The sequence below is a fragment of the Lemur catta genome, chromosome 4 (assembly GCF_020740605.2).
Source record: "Lemur catta isolate mLemCat1 chromosome 4, mLemCat1.pri, whole genome shotgun sequence".
NCBI classification, from domain to species: domain Eukaryota; kingdom Metazoa; phylum Chordata; class Mammalia; order Primates; family Lemuridae; genus Lemur; species Lemur catta.
Genome location: NC_059131.1, coordinates 4,046,242 through 4,065,565, shown reverse-complemented (window position 1 = coordinate 4,065,565; position 19,324 = coordinate 4,046,242). Strand labels below are relative to the sequence as shown.

Here is a 19,324-nt window from a genome sequence, read left to right as displayed (position 1 = left end):
TGAAGAGCCTGAGGCTCTTGGCTCCCAAACCTGTTTTAACTAAATGAACTCTACTCTGCAGAAAGCTGTGCCGTGTAATGGTTCTACACAGCTTGGCCACAGACTGCTTGGGTTCAATTGTGTCTGCTACCACTGACAACCACTGTGGTCTTGGATAAGATTTAATCTCTTAGGTCCTCCATTTTTCCATCTATAAATTGGGGATAATAATTTCTTCCCAAGCTTGTATATTTGTCATGAGAATTAAATGAGTTAAATATCAGCATAGGGCCAGGCACAACGTGTTTACTATAAAAATGTTGAATGTTACTATCCATTTTACACCTTGAGATTATAAATAAAATCCCATTAGAACCAAGAGGTTGACTGGTGAAAATAACTTTATTCATTAAAATATCTGGTAGACCTCTATAACCACCAGTTTGTAAGTATTAAGTATGTGTGATATACATTAACATTTGGAGGTAAAAGAGAGCATCTTGATATTAATTATGACAAAAGAAAAAAAAATGTTAGGGAACATAAATGTCTCAGTTGAAGAATTTTCTTATTTGTTAAAGATGGGAGAAATGTAAATTGTTTGTAAATGTATGTAGCACAAGACCCTGGCAAAACTCGCAGTTGAGTTTCTTTTGTATAAACTCTAATAAGCATGTGAACAAATCTGGTTAGACTATGCTGTTTCTAACTACTGAAAGCTTCTGTACAGTAGTGTCTGCAAGATAGTTACTTCTTTGCTAGTTCTTTGTTGAACAAGTGACTTTCCAATGCAAACCCAAACTTGGGCAGATGTATCTTCCTAAAGCGCAGGATCAGGGAGCAGAGTGGCAACCTCTTGAGAGGACCCGCAGAAGAGGAAATTCACCGTGGAGAGGAAGCATGTCCTGTTCCAGGCTGCAGGTGGGGTTGAGAAAGAACCGAGGTCTCAGATTTAAATAGCAGGGCGTGGCCTCCTCGGGCCAGGCCTGCCTCCTGCCTGGGATTCTGTCTGTAAGAATTGGATCTTCCATTACCAAGAGAAGCAATGTGGTGTGAGATCCTGTGCAGCCCTCCAGGGTTTTAATTGTGGATCGGCACCTGCACAGGGAGTGGCCAAACACCGAACAAAACTTCAGTTCAGAACCCTAGTTTCTAAGGGCATATCTATCATGAGACACACACTCCAGGCCACTTGGAAGGGTCACCCCACAAATATTGGCAAGTTGAATTCCCATGAAGTTGCTGTTTTTAAAAATGAGTACCCCTCTGTCATTCATAGGCCTTTGCAAGGAATATTGGATCACTTTAAGTCTCTCTAAATATTTGTGATAAGTGAAATTTGGGATCAAGAAGAGAATTGATACTTGACCCTTTTTTTTTCTTTCCAATGACACGGTCTTAACATATATATGTAAGAAAAATTGTGCCTTCTTTTTTTCAGCACATTACATATTTCTATCAACCCTGTCTATGAGTTGCTCCTTTATTACCTATTTGGCCCAAGGTCACATAGTCAGGAATTAGAAATGAAATCCAGTATTTTCTTAATTCAAAACATTGGCTCCTTCAACACATAAAACCTACTTCTGAAATGGATCATGTGATTTTTCTCATTAGGTTTAAGCTGTCAAACGTCCCTATTTTCACATGGCAATGCCAAAGAATCTTAACATTCTTCCGATAATGCAACATAATGGGCTTATTTTGAAGATAGAGCCAGTTGCAAAATGTCTAGACAATTGAACTAAAATTCAGACAGAAACTTATGTTTGGGCAAGCGTCTAGTCTCAAGTTCACAGTGAATAGATTTTTGCCATTTCAGATGGAAGAAAAATCTGCCAATTTTAAATGGAAGAAGTGAATGTTCACCTGTAGAAGGACACTGTCAATTATATGAATATCATTAAAAACTCCCAAGCAAAGCTAACAAAAGTAGCACATTTTTATAAAACTGCGGAAGCTTGATTTAGTCAGTGAGAATTTCTTCTTCACACAGATTTTTGTCATCTCTTCATCTCTCTCAGCTGCAGGGGCCCCTTAATGACAAATTAGCAAGGTGCTACTGTCTTGAAGCTAGGAGACATTTCGGCACATTGACATTCAGCTCTGTGACCTGCTTCTTGCTAGACTGCTAATTAATATTTGCACTGCCTACAGAATTAGCTTGTTTTTCAGACTATTTCACATTCAAAGACTGCCTCCAAGTGAAGCAGGTTGTTATCAAAAAGCCAACTTTAACTTTGTATTATTGATATTTATAAGAAGAGCCACTGCAAAATCTCTATTTTTGCTAGACCATGCAGGCATCGTGCATGTTTCATATTATCTCACCTGCACTCCCATTGGGCAAGATAAATAATATTGCTCCATTTTGTGGTTTAGGAGACTGAGCCTCCACAGTTTAAATAATTTGCCCAAGGGCTGCAACTGTTTTCAAATCTTCTGTCAGAATCCAAATATGCTGTTAAATGGACCGAACCATCATCTCAAACTAAAGAAGGCCCGCTGGAAAGGAGAGTAGAAATCAATCCAGAATTTGAAGTTAGGCTGGATGCTGTGAACCGAGTGTGTGTGTCTCCATCTCAAATGCGTACCTGGAAGCATAAATCCCGAATGGGATGGGACCTGGACGTAGGTCAGGAGAGTGGAGCCCTGCGGATGGGATTAGCGCCTTCATAAGGAGAAACAAGAGGGAGCTTGCTTCCCTCTTCTCTCTCCGCTGTGCAAGGAAACCAAGACGAAACAGCCGTCTGCAATCCAAGAAGAGTGCCTTTCCCAGACACCGGCTCTCCCAGTGCCTTGATCTTGGACTTCCATCCCTCTGAACTGTGAGAAATAGATGTCTAATATTTAAGCCACCCTGTCTATAGTGCTCTGTTATAGCTGCCCAAACTAAGACAATCGCCTTACGCTAGTTTTCCCACTCCAAAAGAGAAAACATGCTCTTCAAAACCAAATGATTTCACTGGAAGTTATGTTACGATATCAGAGCTCCCCTGATACTCCACCAGCATGCAGATACGATCATAAATAGCTTACAAAACAACCTAGGATTCATTCTGACTCGTTGGTGCTCAGGGCTGAACTGCTGTTGAATATTTTGAACAGCATTGTGAAAGGACAGGAAGTGCGTCTTCAAGTGCTTCTTCCTGAAGGCAAAGTAGTTTTCTTAATATCAAGAGGATACAGTTGAAGATATATTGAATATATATTCTCACCTATATCTTGGTCGAAAGAGTTACAAAAGTAAAATCAAATGGATGCATACGTTTTTATCAGTCCTAGAAAGTCCATCTCGTAGTCACCACAATGTTAGGAAACTTTCAGAACCTAAGTTAGTCCACTCTGAAATACCGTGACTGTAAAAATAACATAAGACTTCCTATGCTATCTTAAAACTTCGGGATACCCAAGCAGTGAGCTGCTGTCTGAGATCTCCCAGCTCAGGGCTGTCTGCCCTTTGCTTATCTAATTTTTGTCATGGGATGAGCCAGGCAGAGGACAGTTTTGTCTAGCTGAAGATGGGAGGTCAGAGGACACAAGGTAAGAGTGCCTCTTACCTGTGGCTGTGTACACAAAGCCAGGAGGAAAAGATCGAGTGTCATAAATTCCAAATTTTATAAAGTCAAAGACCACGTCAGATTTATCCACTAAAATATATTGAGAACCTAACACAGTGCCTGGCACAGAGAGGAGCTCAGTAGACACCTGTTTAATGAATGTTAATGAAGTACCAAAGTGAAAATCAAGATAAGGACCCCAAAACCACAATTAAAGTAGCAAAAGAGACCCACTATGGGGAGTAACAACGGCAACTAGCTGAAAAGCAGAAAAGCAAGGAGCCTCGGGAATGGGTGAGCAACAGAGGTTGGTAGCAGCAGCCATCCATGCACACGACACTTCATTTCTTCCCAGCAGGGATACAACGTGGCATCCTCTTCCAAAAGGAGGGTGCTGCCCAAGATGAGGGAGAGACAGAAATATGTCTCTATAGAGATAGATGTTCTTTTCTGCCCTATGTGAAAAACACACAGTTCACATAGACATATGTCTCTGGAGCTAAAACAAAATAGTATAGTATTATGATTTGGCAGTATTAGCAAGAGCCACATAAATGTTCATTATCTTTGAAATATTTGTTGGGAATTTCACAACTCAAAATCTCAGTGTCTTAACATAACCCCAGTGGATTCTGCACCTGAGCAGAGTCCAGTGCAGACACCCTTGGTCAGAAGATGCCATGGGCAGCTCTCCTCCCAGGCTTCTTCCAGTGGATGTGTCAGGCATGTTTCAAGTGTGCCCTGGGCCTCAGGGTCTCCCTGATGCTCCACATCCACTCAGCAAGGAGGGGAGAGAGAATGTGGAGAGCATCGTGGGAAGTTTTCAGGGCCACCCCTTCTTCCACTTGCCAAAGCAAGGCCCGTGGTCCTGCTGTGCTTTAAGAGGGCTGGATAACACGAGCACCCAGCCCCGGCTGCCACCGTACACACACTTAGCAGTCAGGTTCAGTTGTTATAGGCCCAAGCTTAGAACCAACCCAAATGGCAAACAATAGAAAACTTTTGGATAAGTTTCCTATTGGGCAAGTAAAATGAGGATTTCCTTAAGTTATTAAATGGAAATAAAATATTAATAACGTGCATACATACCTATGAAACAACTATGTTGAGAAAGTAGAACACGGACTGAATGTGTGTTGTAACTGAGAGTTTGAAACAGGATTCTGCATGGGGGGAAGGACTCAAATGGGACCTGAAGATGTCCCTCGGGCGGTGACCTCAGGGCTTGACGGGGAACAGGAACCAAACGCTGGCAGCCCCCAGCTCTCAAGGGTTTCTCTCAGGAAGAGTCACTGGTTTTGTGCTTTGTATTCTAAGACTCAGAATTCTCCTCTGTGTTTCTTTACTGAGCACAATTTTACTTCTAGGTCAATTTATGATTTAGGTCAATACTGGAACAGATGGCAGCTGGCATTTCCAAACTTCAGCTTGGAATGAGTTGAGAGAAAGACTCAAAAGGTCCTAACCTGAAAAACCTTAAATTTATTCAGAAATCACTTTTAAAAAACAGAGGTCGATCAAATAACTATTGCTTTCTGGTTTTAAGGAACAGATGTTCAAATTCAGGTGGGCGTTTTACTCATTTTTGGTTTAACTGTCAGTACTTTCGGTATACAACTAACGCATGCTTATTTGGAGAAACGGAAAACACAGAGAAGAAAACAAAAGGAAAGGAAAATGAAGGAAAAAGGAAAAATAGAAAAGGAAACATTGTGCTTAATCCCCACAGAAATGACGGAGTATTGACATCAACTTGCTTTGACTTATGCTAACATAATTAGGGGGTGTGTGTTATTTCCTTATAGCATTTTTTGAGTCTGTCTCTTAAAACTTCCTGTAGATTCCCAATGTAACATGGTACATTATACAATGAAATCACACTGTGCATATTTGTAATATTTTGTCACATTTTCATGTTAATAGGAAATATCTTCATTATTATTTCAGTGGCTGGGCCATTCCATTACATGAGCTCAGTACTATTATTTGCTACACAGCTTCAAATGATTAAGATTACAGTGTTATTACTTTTAAAAAAACACTTTGATGAACATCTTTGACATCCATATTTTGGCACTTGATTAATAATTTCCTTACAATAAATCCTTAGGAGTAGGTCAAAACAATGAGCATTTTTAAAGCATTTGATGCGCTCTGCAGAGAGGTAACAGCACTTTGCTTTCACGCAAGCTGTGGGTGAGTGTGCCAACCCTTGCAACCTCTTCCATGCTGTATATTTTCATTCTATTTAATCCTTGTCTGTCTCTATGGTAAAAGAAAATGGTAACATTGTTGCCTGACTAAGCCCACTCATTTCAAGCTGTTTGGCGCATACAAAATACAGCACAAAACTTTAATATATTTGGATTTTATGTTAGACTTGTCTTATACTATTTTTTGAGGTTTTTCCTTACCAAGTTTCTTCCCACTTTCTGTCCCTCCCTCCCCTCTGAGTGCCCCATGTCTACTTCAAAGAGAACCCAAAGAACATGGCTCACAAATTGCAAGTTTCCTGGCTCCCTCCTGCCTCAGAAGCACAGGGCAGATCGTGCTGCAAAACTCCCAGCTCCAGGAATTCCTCAGAGAAGATACCCAGGTTTCTTGGCACTTGGGATTCCCTGAACTGAACACACCGGCAGATGCAGTGACTGCAACCACCAGCTCCCTGGGGTCCTTTTATCAGGAATAATTGTCTATTTTTGTTTTCTGTTAGTGATAACCCATTCAAAATTCATAGTTGGTGGTTTTCAAAAACTTCACTCATTTTCCAGAGGGTAAAGTACTGTGGGCTGCAGGAGAGACATTTCCTCCCACTGTGACAGGACGGAGTTTCTCCTTGGCAGGGTATCCTTATATAAGGACATTTGGCTTTGTGGGGGATGAGAAATACCAGGGGATACCTCATCAGCCTTTGGTTGCTAGAAACTTCTGTCTGTAAGTCTTATGAGATAAGGTAGGAATCTGTAACTTCAGCCTCAGCCTCTCCAAGAGCAGCAAACTGGGTGGATGATGAAGCCGTGTGCTGCGGGATGCACAGTGTCCCCAGCGAGCCCTTCTGTCCTGAATGTGGCACCCAGTCCGTTCACACCCAGCTGCTCTGTCCTGGCAAGACAATAAAACCCTGAGCTGCTTCAACCAAGGAGGTGGTTAATGTCCAAAGATGGGAGGATGTGGAGCTCCTGTCATTTCAGAGCTGAATCTAGAAGTTATTCTTCAAACAGTAATACAAAGAAATCAAAACCCACTGACGTTAAAGAACTCTTGAAATATTTGTAACACAGGAAACACAGAACGTGTGTAATGGTACAGGTGGAGGCAGTCGGTGGAAGACACATGGACTTAAACCGAGCTAGAGCTCACCCAAACAGAGAGAAGCAATGAGCCCCCCACCCCATCTGCCCCCACCTTGCGTGCCGGCTGAGCTGAGCTAAGCAGAAGGAGGGAAACAAGCCCTTACAGCAGCGTCCTCGGGAAGAACGAGGTATGTACGGTGGTTTTTTAGCAACTGAAATTAAAAATCAAAGACTTTCTGAAAATTATTAAAAGAACATAACAAATTCACATTCTAGCACAGATTGACATGAGACCAGGAGGCATGGCACCTGCAGACACTGACCGGCAGGGTCGGGGTAAGAGAATGAGAGAAATCTAGAAGAGACTGCCATAGAGATGATTACCTAGTCACGCTTGGCTGTGGGAATTAATTTTACAATCCCACTGTATAGATAGAACTTGGATTTGTGCATGACAAGGCTTAATAAATGTGTCCATTTGCTTCCCCTGATCCCAGAGGGGACGTTTGGCCCTTCTTAACTAATTCCTTTGCCATCTTCAGAAAGCATTCGGTGAAAGAAGCCCTTGGATATTGTTCGAAATGGGTAATTGATCTGTAAGAAACTGAGTTTTGGAGGGCTGTAGTTAAAATTCTAGTGAGAAGAGAAGGCCCCAAGAGGAGCGAGGCCTAGACGAGGTTTGGCGCCATGAGAGTTGCCTGTCTGGCCATGTGCCCTGTGCCACCTCTAGCCACGCGCTCACTCTGCTGCCTGGTGTGGCTGTCACGTCCCAGGACGATGCACTTTCTCAGACAACAGGAACCCTGAGGGTCATTCCAAAGTACGTCCATCCTTCTGGCTGTGCCCTGCCAAACAGGTGGGGCGGGTCAAACAAGAGCACAGTTGTCTGACATCAGGAGTGCAGATGCGAAGCACTTCTACGCCCCATTCTCCCGAAACCATCTCCAGTGTGAGTGCAGGAAACCAAGAGAAGGGGGACGTGGAGATGGGGGTAAAGGACAGAAAACGACATGACTCATTCAGAATAAAGGTGCCCCCAAAGCATAAAGTGTCACCGCCGGCTCTCCCTAGACTGCTTTTAACATCTATCCCCTGTGACGGTCACTTTAAACTATGGTTTGCTGGTCCAGGGAGAGGCTGGGTCTGGCCTGCCGCCTGGGCCCCGCGCCAGGAGTGCTGTGGGTCCCGTCTGGAGGACGCACGGGCCGGAGCGGTCACCACGGCAGGTCAGGGCAGGCTCTCCGCAGGGATTCTCTTACTCCTCCCTGAGGGACACCCAGCAAGTGCGTAAGGTCTTGGTCTATCCTGGTGCAGATGAGGCACGGTGACTGCGGAGTTTGACTCTGGAGTTAATGAACTTATTCCCTGATCCCAGCCAAAGACTTGAGCAAATGACTTGAAGTTTAGCGCTAACACCAGGTTCCCGTATATGGCACTATTTTAGATGGAGGGGATTGGCCTTAGCTGCACTGAAGAACAGGGGAGCAGCGTGGTTTAACGGGAAACGGCCTCGGGAAAACCTAGAGGCTGAGACCTGGGCCTCATCTGCCACCAGGCTGTTCACATTCCCCAAGGAGGCTGCCCGCCCCCTCTGGGCTTGTCTGAACATGAGGCTGGTGAGCTAATCTGGGGACGGGATTGGGAATGTGCAGCCCTGTGATGTCGCTTCCCCCCATCCTGTTCGCAGGAATTGATAATTAGATGAACATTCCTTCCTACCTCAGTGGGATGAGACTCCAGGATCCCACATAAAACAGCCCCCCAGACAGTCCCCAACCTTGGCCACAGTGCCTGATAGGATGGGACATTCTTACGCCTCTGCCACCTGGGGGTCCTTCAAGCCATGAGGTGGGGTCCGTCTAGAAACAGGGCCGAGTATCAGTCCACCTCATCTATTATTAATAAACACTTAGTTAGCTTGCATTAGGCATTTGCTATGTAAATGATATATATATTCATTCCCTTCTTTAATCCTCATAACAGCCCCATCAAATAGATTGTGTTATAAATTCTATTTCACAGATTTGGACATTGAGGCTTGGAAAGATCAGATGACTCACTTAAGGTCACGCAGTTAGCTCGCTCCAGATCAAGTATTTAAACCCAGTGTTTGGGAACATAAAGTGTGACCATTCACACAATGTGGCCTCCATCTCCTAGGAACAAGTATCTGTCCCTGTGAGGTCTCCCCAGCACCTAGTATCTACTAGTCAACAAATATTCTGATTTCTCTTCCCCCTGATAAAAATAACCTCTCTATCTTGGTGTGTCGCAGATGTCAAAGCACTGCGGTCCCCAACCCTCGGGCCGCAGACCAGTACAGTCCGTGGCCGTTAGGAACCAGGCCACACAGCAGCAGGTGAGCGGCGGGTGAGTAAGGGAAGCTCACCTGTATTTACAGCTGCTCCCCATCACTCACACCATTGCCTGAGCTCCGCCTCCTGTCAGATCAGCGGTGGCATTAGATCCTGCATTATGGTGAGGTGTATAATTATTTTATTGTATTATCATAATGTAATAATAATAGAAATAAAATACACAATAATTGTAATGCACTTGAATCATCCCCAAACCATCGCACCGCCTGGTCCGTGGAAAAATTGTCTGCTTTGAAACCAATCCTTGGTGCCAAAGAGGTTGGGGACCACTGTCATAGCACATCCTTAGGAAGCCTGGCTTGCACGTTAGGAATGAGCCATCCTACTAAATAGCAACTGCAGGCCCCCACCCTCTGCACTGGCCTGGTCAGGCTGAGAGATGCTGCTAGAGAGGATGACCGATTGCCCTTTATGGCCATCTGGTCCCCAGCTCCCGTCTCTCCCAATTTTTCTTGATTTCTTTTGTTTTCTCTGTTTACAATGTGTATACAATGTGTTTAAATTCTACTGCTATGTGCTAAGCTGCATGTCAGCATTGCAAAATCCTGTGTACTGATATGGGCAGTTTTCACGTGTGCCTGAGGGTACATAGATTGAATTCTTATGTATATTTCGTGATATTTGAACATGAAATGGACAACCATATCAGCAAAGAAGAAAGCACATTTTAGAGTGCAGGTATAGTTTTCAATCATGTAACCATTAGCACCCTTGCAAGGGGGCTTGGCCAGGCCATGCCGAATGCCCCAGCCACAAAGGTGTCTGAGTTCGATGCCCTTAAAGATTCAGGGTTGTGCACAGAGACCTGGGAAGTATCATGTTGTGCTTGTAGTTCAATCTCTACCAGACTGAGCTGCGAAGGCACAGTGGGTCCTAGCACAAGATGGCCTTGCTTCTTTGCTCCACCGCTAATGACCTGAGTGTCCTTGGGCAAATCACATAACTCTGTGAGTTCCAGGGCACAAAGTGTCCTCAGGAGATGTGACCATGGAGCTCCAGAAACCAGGGCATGCACAGCAAAATCCCCTGTCCCCACTGAGGTTTGTGGTCTAGGACACATGGAGGGGATTGGAATGCTGCTCCTGTGTGTCCCTCCTAGGCCAAGACAGCAGCACCTGGCCTGTGGGGACAGAACTGCTGCTGCCCATCGTGGTGACAGCATTAGCAGTTACCAGTTGGGACCAGCCCCTCGGTCTCTCTTCCAAAGGCTTGGGAGTGCTCAAAGCCCTCCCGAGGCTCAGCGTTTAAAGACACGCTGATAATTTACAGGCTTTTATGAGGTTTCACATTCATTTCGAAATTTCTTTTGCCAAGTTTGTGTCTCATGTTGGGCCTTTTCTCCTCTGGGTAAAAATATCTCCGGGCTGGCCCAGGCCCTGGAAGCAGCCGAGTTTTCTGCAGCAACAGTGACACCTGCTGTTGAGGACAAAGTTGGTGATTGATTTCTCAAAGAATATTCTCCGTGGGGCCAAAATTGCTTTTAGATTTCCAACATCTGGAAGGATAAGTGGATTCATTTTGCGGGCAATAAGCACTGCTGCGCTGAACAAGCAAAATCAAATGAGAGGCCAGGGCTAGGAAGAAACAAAAAAATAAGGAAAGAAAATGTTTTCTGGGTGGAAAAACAAAGAAATCAAAGACCCCTCTGGCATGGCACAAAGGAGCCTGCCGTAGGTCTGCTTTGCCAGAACAGGCAAAACAAGAGGTGGCCCTTTCTACCCAAAATCTGAGATGCCCAAGCTGTCAGCGGGCACCTCCTCTGTTTCTGTCTCTGCAGCCACGGTTGGGCTCCCTTAGGGCAGACCCTCTCCGCAAGGGAGCAGGGGCCTGCAGAAGGGCCTCCCCAATGCAAGGGACTGCTGAGGTCCCTCCGCAGCACAGGAGGGGACGAGGAACGTTCTCATCCTCCCGTCTTCCCTGCACTGTGCAGAGGAGCCCTGGCTGCTCCCGACCCCCCCAGAGCTCACCTTCCATGGCCACCGTGTTCAAAGACACAGCCCCTTGATTCCTTTAAAGCCCTAGAAATTAGAAAACATTTGGCATCCATTTGCCTTTTATCTTAGGAAATCATTCTATTATTGCTACTTTAATTTGCGTTAACTTTTAATTAAGTCAGGATTGTAAGTTTCTATAATTTATCAAATTCTTACCTTATAGATAAAAAACAAGACAAACTTTAAAATGCCCCACTTTTCAGATATTTAGATACTTTCAAAATATTATTTTTCAGTTCCAAAAATATTTTCTTACCTATGTGGATGCAAAGCTCAGCTTTTATTTTGACCCCCATGAGGGAAACATCAAATAAATGGCACTAACACCCAAAAGGACAGAGTCGTAGTTTGGTGCAGGAATGGTGGTCTTGCAGTTAGTAGGCACAGCTGTCATCTTCTGTATGCACCAGATGAAGAAATCAGAGTCTAACTCAAGAGTTTTCAGACTTTCAAAGAAATCTATTGAATCCTTTTTGCATAGACAAAAAAAAAAATGTGCAGGTAAGCTGGATTTTAAAATCGGAATAGATGCGTTCCCACCTGCCCCCAAAGCAGCCTTGAAAAGACTGCTTGGCAGCCCAGAGACCCCCGCAGGGCAGTCTGTGCAGCACAGGGTGAGCTGCCCGGATGTCCAGCTCCAGGGACTGTGGTCCCCGCGGCTGCCCTGCTCCTGCAGGCTCCAGCACTACACGTCTGTGTCTCACCTGCAGCATGAGGGCAGCTCAGCTGCCCCAGCGCGTGGTGGGCACTGAAGTTCCAGAGTGACCGCTCCTCTGAAAAGGGTTAATTAATGCAAAAGGCTGAACCAGCACTGTGCTGTTCTAAAGGAAAAAAATAATTTTACTTCCACAACTATAAAGTAAGAGATTTTGAGTAGACGACCATTAATCAAACCTTGTTACCTTAGTGGGATATATAAACATCGTCGCCTCCTTTGCTCTTGGCATCAGCTCTCTACACACATCTCTAGCTCCATATCTGGCTGGAGAATCAGGTTCAGGAAGATTTTGGAAGCCAATTAGAGGCGTAGACCAGGGTGGTTCTCACCCCACGTTCTTGCGATTCCCAGGGCTCATTCCATCTCTCCCTGACCACCCCCCCTCAGCTGTGGTGGCTTCGAGCTCTGTCATTCTGACCTTCTCTGAAATATTGTCCCACTGTTCTTAGAATGGAGGGCTGTGGCTTTGCACATGGATGTGAAACCAATAATCTGCGGCTTCCAGCACATGGCGTGCTGCCACGGCGTGCATGGCGCCCCTCTCGGGCTGGCAGACTTGAAACACGAGCATCCCAGCTGCACCGGAGCAGCCTGCACCCGGGCAGAGCTCGCCGAGGTGTTTCCGGCACAGCTTGGCCCCCTCCCTGCTGGGCGCAGGGGCTCAGTCGGTGTTTGCCGGAATCTCTTAGGCACAGGCCTGCCTTCCTCCTCACACCTGGACTGATGTTACACGGAGACTTCATTTTCTTCCCCTGTTTCCCATTCTCCTCCCTCTCTGATTTTAATTTCACTGATTTCCCTCTTATCACTTAATACATATTCTTGGTTATTGGCATCTGGGTTGAAGGCTGCAACACAAACACTGAAAGACCAAATCAAATTTTTTTTTAAAAAAAGAGCAAAATATTCTCATTTCAGATGGAGGAGCAGATGGGGCTCTTGGCACTTCAGAGGATTTAAATTGACCCTCTGCACCAAGCCGGGGGAAGACAGACTGTCACTGTGACGGGAGTGCTAAGGAGACATGCTTTCCCTTTGAATATGCAGCCGCGTTTTGGATCCTTTTCTCTCTGCAGTGGATGAAGAGAAGTCATAGGCTTTATTCGGACTCTGTTGGAACCTGACAGTGCAACTGTGGGACCCAAGGCAGCCCTGGCTACAGACCCTGCTCCCCACAGTCCAGCTGTGTCCGGACCTGTCTACGTCTGAGCCTCTGTCTTGCCATTTGAAGACGGGAGCAAAGCCACCTGCCCCGATCATCCCCACATGATATAAGATAAATGCATGGGAAAGTGCCCAGCACAGTGCCTTGCACATAATAGGTGTTTAATAAATTTGGCTTCTTTACCCTTTTCTCTTCCTATGCAGCCAGAGATGTGAATTTTTTGGAAGCTCTCTCTTCACAATTTTCTTTTTTCACAGCTGGTAAAGATAAGGACCAGGTGGGTAGCTCTGACCTTCCCTTGGATAACATTTATAAAATAAGCTCTGTCTATTCATAGGACAAGTGTGATCTGCATTTGAGACAGGAGCGCCTTATTTTAAACAGGTTTTGAGCTTGCCGGCAAATCTTTAAAATATGGGAATCTTGGACAACCTTTAGTGACAAATCTTGAAGCTGTCCTCCGGCTCAGTTATCAGAACATGCTCCAAATCTCTCTGTCTACCCGTTTTCAGCTGTTCTAAGCACTGACTTCTTTTGATTGGTGTGAATTGTTCATTTTAATAATTAAAAAACCACATCAAACAAATCAAACGTTCTGTGCTTGTTGCTAAAAAGATGGCATTCACGCAGGAGTATCCGAATCAGTTAAAGGATGACTTTATTGTAAAATACTTCAAAATCCAGGAAAGGAACTCCATTGGGAGATTTATAAAATGAAAGTGTGGATTGTCAGAAAGACTGTGAACGAAGAGATGGGAAGGAGGGAAGAGATACAATGAGGAAGAACAATGACACTATATGAAGAGAAATTTGGTGAATGTGGCCTTTCGAGCTTTTTGCCAGGCCCTTGTACTTCTGTGTTTAACCCTTCGCAGACACCCCATCACCCATAATAGACTCAACCTCTACAGTGCAACATGTGGGGCCTTTTCTGATTGGTTTTGTCCTGACCTTTCTCGACTAATTCTTGGTAATCTCTGAACCTCTCCATGTTCCTCCACTGACAGCCCCCTCACCACACCGTCACGTTTCCCAGGCTATGCCCAGCAGAACTGGCATGTGGCATTGGCTCAGTGTCTGTTGTTCATATAAGAAAAAAAATTAAACACCACTGTATTTAAAAAGTCGATTGTTCACTAAGGCCACAGAACCACAGAAAATCTCAGAAATTGGAGCCTCCATTTACTTCTAGAAGCAGGAGTAAGAAGAGAGGCTGGGAAGGGAAGAACTAATGAGATGCCCAGAGAGTGCCCTGCGGCCGCCTGCAGCAACACCCCTCCATCTAGGTGGGGTGCTGGAGCGTGTTTACTTGGTGGAGAAATTGAACTAGAGTCTGTAGATGTAGAGGTGGCCGGAAACAAGGAAGGAGAAGGTCAAGTATGAGGCTGAAGGCAGAGAAAATGAATGAAAGTCACCAAAATGAAGAGGAAGTCCTCCCAACCTCCTCCTTTCCTTGGGTCCCTGCACAGCCCAGACAGGAGACGAGAGAACTCATCTTGAGAATGGAAGAGGAACAGGAAAGACATGGGGACCAAGGACATGATTGTATCCATCCCCAGAACCAGTTAGTCTAAGTGAAGCCTCCCAGTTCTTACACACACAAGGACCTCCCAATCAGCTTTTTAGTACTGAACTTTTTAAGCAGAAAACTAAGAAGCATTAGACATTTGAGGAAAGCCCCCAACATGAAAACATAAGAGCAGGGGGGAAAATACTGAGGCAATACAAACAGCATAAAAAAATCTTTAAAAAATATATTTAATTAATATTCTCAGAGAGATGAGATATTATATCCATGAAACAAGAACACCATGTCATTAAAAATGACCAGTAATAGAACAATAGGGCTTATAGAAATTTAAACCGTAACAGATACAATTTAAAACACAATAAAAGGGCTGGAAGCTAAATTTGAGAAAATCTTCTGGAAATTGGAACAAAAAAATACAGGATATGGGAAATAGGAAAAAGTAAGAAAATAAGAGGATTAGTCTGGAAAATCCAAGGTCTCAAAAACAAGAGTTCCAGGAAGCACAAAATGAGTAAATGGAAGAGAAGATTTATTAAAGAAATAATCCAAGAAGTTGTCTCAGAACCAAAAGACTTCAATTTCCTATTGAGTAACTGCGGTGGGCTGAATAGTAGCCCTAAATAATATTCTAATCCCTGGAACCTGTGAATATTATACACATATATTTTTAAAGATCTTTGAAGATGTGATTAAGTTAAGGATTTTGAGATGAGATGACCCTGGATTTCTTAGGGGGGCCCTAAATGCCATCACTTGTGTATTTATAAGAGGGACACAGAGGGAGATTTGACACATACAGAGAAGAGGGCTGTGACATCGAGGCGGAGATTGGAGTGATGCAGCCACAAGCCAAGGAATGCCAGAAGCCACCAGAAACCAGAAGAGGCAAGGACGAAGTCTCCGCTGGACCTTCCTGAGTCAGTCCTGCCAACACCCTGATTTCAGCACAGTAATGCTGATTTCAGACTATTGGCTCCAGAACTGTGAGACTATACATTTCTTTTGTTTTAAACCACCCAGTTTGTGGGAATTTTTCAAGTTACACAAAACAAATAAAGTGAACTACTCGATAAATGAAACGAAAAAACAAAACTACCCACAGCGAGAAACCTCATGGCAAGACTTCAGAATACTAGGCATAAAGATAAGAGACTTAAACTTTGAGAGAAGAAACAAATGTCTTCAAAGGAACAGGACTCAGAGAGGAATCGAATTTATCAAACAAAGAGGATTCCTACAGTGCAGTGTGGCAATATCTGCAGACTCCACCTTCTGAGATTGAAATAATTTCTGTTCTAGAATTTTATATGCAACCAAAACACAAGGTGAGCCCCAATCTGCTTTTGCCCTGCAATGCCTCATGAGACTCACCTCCTATGCCCAGTCTCCCAAGCAGATACTGGTGGACACGCTCAACCTTGACGTAGTAATATCACAAGGGAATCAATCTGCTTCAAGATGAAAAGCCAGGACTTAAGAAGTGAAAGCCCAGGCCCTCGGGGTTCATATCGCAGGCCCGAGAACTTCATCCCAGAAGGGAAGAGTTGAGGTGTGTGCATGCTTGTGGAAACCTTTTTCCTGATGTCGGAGAAGAGGAGTGTTTATTTTTCTACTCCCATTCACGCCAGCTGCTGCAAAGCAGCAGTACAGCCCCCAGGCACAGCGCTGTGGCCATAGATCACCGAGCCGGCCCCAGCTGCAGATGGATGCAGCAGCTGGTCCAGAGAGGTGCTGCGGCTGATACCCAACACGCATGTGCGGGTGCACACACACACACACACACACACACACACACACACACACACACGTAGCACCCAGGCTTGAGACACGGGGAAGCAGCTCCCTGACCCCCCGGCCTCCCTGCCCAGACTGACGAAGCAGGAAGCAGCCAGCCGAAAATGCAAAACAGAAAAGACCCAACTGCTCCTCTGTGTTTTTTCTTAAAGCCAGCACACACCTGGCCATCCCTTAGCCACCACACTAGTACACGTATCTGCCACCTACAGCCCTGTAGAAAACACAGAGGCCACTGTGCTGATACCTTTCACCTTAGACACATTGGACGGTGTCGTGTGCACATGCCATCAGGAATGTCCAGCCTGAGGTTCCCCACTGCGGTCTATGAGCAGCAGAGCTGGAAGACAGCAGCATGTGCGGGGTGCGCGACTCGGAGCTGGGCGCCTGACATGGGTTTCTGCGTCTGACCCCAAGTGCTGTCAGAGAGCCGGAGGGGAGGAAGGCCGAGCCTCCTGCCCAGTGACCTCAGGAGACGCTCCCCGTCGGGCGCAGGGCTGTTCTCAGATGGCTGTGACCTCTGGACGTTCCTTACGAGCCTTCCAGGGAAACCATTAGTCACTGGTGTTCCCACCTCACTGAGTCAGGCTCAGACGGGTGTCTCTGTGGGCTCACGTGACAGCCTGTGTGCAGCTCAAAAACTCCAGGTAGATCTGGGCGGGAGCTCCAACCTCCCAGCCGGCGGGTGAGAAAGTTAAGGCCTTGAGGGTCAGAAGGGCTTCCCGAGCTCACACAGTAACCCGAGGGAGAGCAAACGCGGAGCTCACTGTCCCGGTACGTACCCCATCTCTTTATGTGAATGGTTCTCGTGAAGGTAACCCAACAACTCCCCCTAGAAGAAATTTAAAGACGTGTCCGAAACACAGCGTAAGTTCTCACGTTCCCTCCCACGGTCCCGTGGGCTGGACCTGTGATCGCAAGGACGCACCACGCTCAGCTGTGCCTGGGGCGGAACAGAGACGCGCCGACCAGGGTGAATACGCAGACTCCAGTTGTTTTAAGGGTGAAAGAATTTTACAGAACCTGAGGCTTTAAAGTTATTTTATATGTGTCTGGATCTGGGGGAGTGAAAATGGAGAGTTAGAGGGAAACAGGGCTGACTGGCATGTTGCGGGGAGAAGACAGCCGTGGCCAGCGCAGGAGCCTGAGTGCAAGCAGGCGAGGGAGGCCCCACCCACACACCGGGGGGCAGCTCTAGGGGGGACCCCCTGCTCCTCATCCCGCTCATTGCACTGGTGTTCTCTAAGGGAACTGGACCTCGTTTAGTTCCTTACAGAGACCTTTCTCTCCTTTCACATAAGAAGGAGGCTGGGATGGAGTTTGGTGGCTGGAGTTCCAGGGCGTCAGAGATGGAAGAGGAGGTCCCTTCACCCAAAGCAGAACCGTGCACAAGGCTGATATCCAGGAAAGGAAAATAACCAACCCACATTTTCTTATACACAAAATAAATTTGTGATAACATCAACTACACAGACGTGTGGACTTCCATATGAATGCAAAAGGGAATCGCATTGGGCCCCTTTTCAAACAGAACGGGCCAAATACACGTCTCCAGGCCAGAGAACAGAGACAGTCACCTCCCATCCAGGCAGAAAGAGCAGAGCTGTCAGGGCAGAGGCTTCGGTCACTGCGGAAGCAGCTGTCACCCGAGGCTGGGTGCTGGGTGCGCTGATAGGGTTGAGATGGACAGTGATTTCCACTTAGTCCGTTTTGCTATAAATGGGTTTCGCTGCATTCACTCCGGATTGGGATGACCCATTTCCTTGTTTCTCTCACTCGCGAGTCCCTGACTTTCTTAGTTGGAGGTCAGCTCTACCACTCTGCACCCCGGTGTCCAGCACAGTTCCTGTGCAGAGTGAGCCCTTGCCAGTGGTCACTGAATAAATGAATGAATATTTAACACTGCACATGTTGTGTCCTCCCCATCCCTCAAGTTCAAGGAATTTTTTATTGCTAGATGTTAAAGATCTAAAAATAAAACTCCATGGGGATAAAATATTTTTGTTCCATGGTTACCTTTTATAATGCCAAAGTCGGGGCTGGTAGTGTACCCATCACCCAAACGTGTTCATTGTACTCGATAGGTGGATTTGTGCCCCCTTAATATTTTGAAATTTAAAAAAAGTAATAATAGAACTAAAAAAAAGATAGTGTTGATCATTCCAGACTTAATGAAATATGTAATAATAAATGTTTGCCACAGATCTTGAAATGATTTTAAATTTAATATTACGTTATAAATTTTAACAAATCCAAGGTGATTCCCTCTCCAAGGGAGGGAATACTAGTGCCCCTCTCAGGGAAGTAGCAACTTGGAATGCAATCTGGCTTGGCTAAGGTCTTCAAGGGACAGGGGACACTTACTTATTTTGCCTTTCTTTGGCTGCCTACATGTATACCTAAGTTTCTTCTAGACAGATTGTCCTTTTATTTGCATGCTGAAATTGTTATTTAAAAAAGATATAAATTATAACCATATCCCCTTATACATTTTCAAATTGTCCAATAAAAGGCCATGATGCTGTACAAAAAAAAATCTACTGCAAAACCAAGCTATTCCAAAATAAATAACTTGGCTGTTTCAGAATGAAGCAAAATTGGTTTCTTTAATGTGACACACCTGTTGTTTTCTCTAAGCACCGGTGCTCTGGGTCGTAGCCGTGGCTGCATGTTGATCTCATCCAGAGCTGAAGAGCAAACACTGCTGCCTGCATCTCAGCCTCAGTGTTTCTGGCTTTTTCTCCCGGCACAACCTTGGCACTGGGGTGCTTCGAAGCTCTTGGGCTCTAATGGATTCCACATTAAAAACCATTGAACAAGGCTGGGCGTGGTGGCTCACGCTTGTAATCCTAGCACTGTGGGAGGCCGAGGTGGGTGGATCGCTCGAGGTCAGGAGTTCGAGACCAGCCTGA

The 19,324-nt window shown here is 45.4% G+C and overlaps 1 non-coding gene across 1 annotated transcript; it reads left to right on the top strand.

Moving 5' to 3' along the window:
• The first annotated feature begins 18,662 nt into the window (after positions 1 to 18,662).
• On the top strand, positions 18,663 to 18,807 carry LOC123637620. Its single transcript, XR_006734974.1, has one exon. It is a non-coding gene; the product is annotated as a small nucleolar RNA SNORA67 (small nucleolar RNA).
• Positions 18,808 to 19,324: the final 517 nt, after the last annotated feature.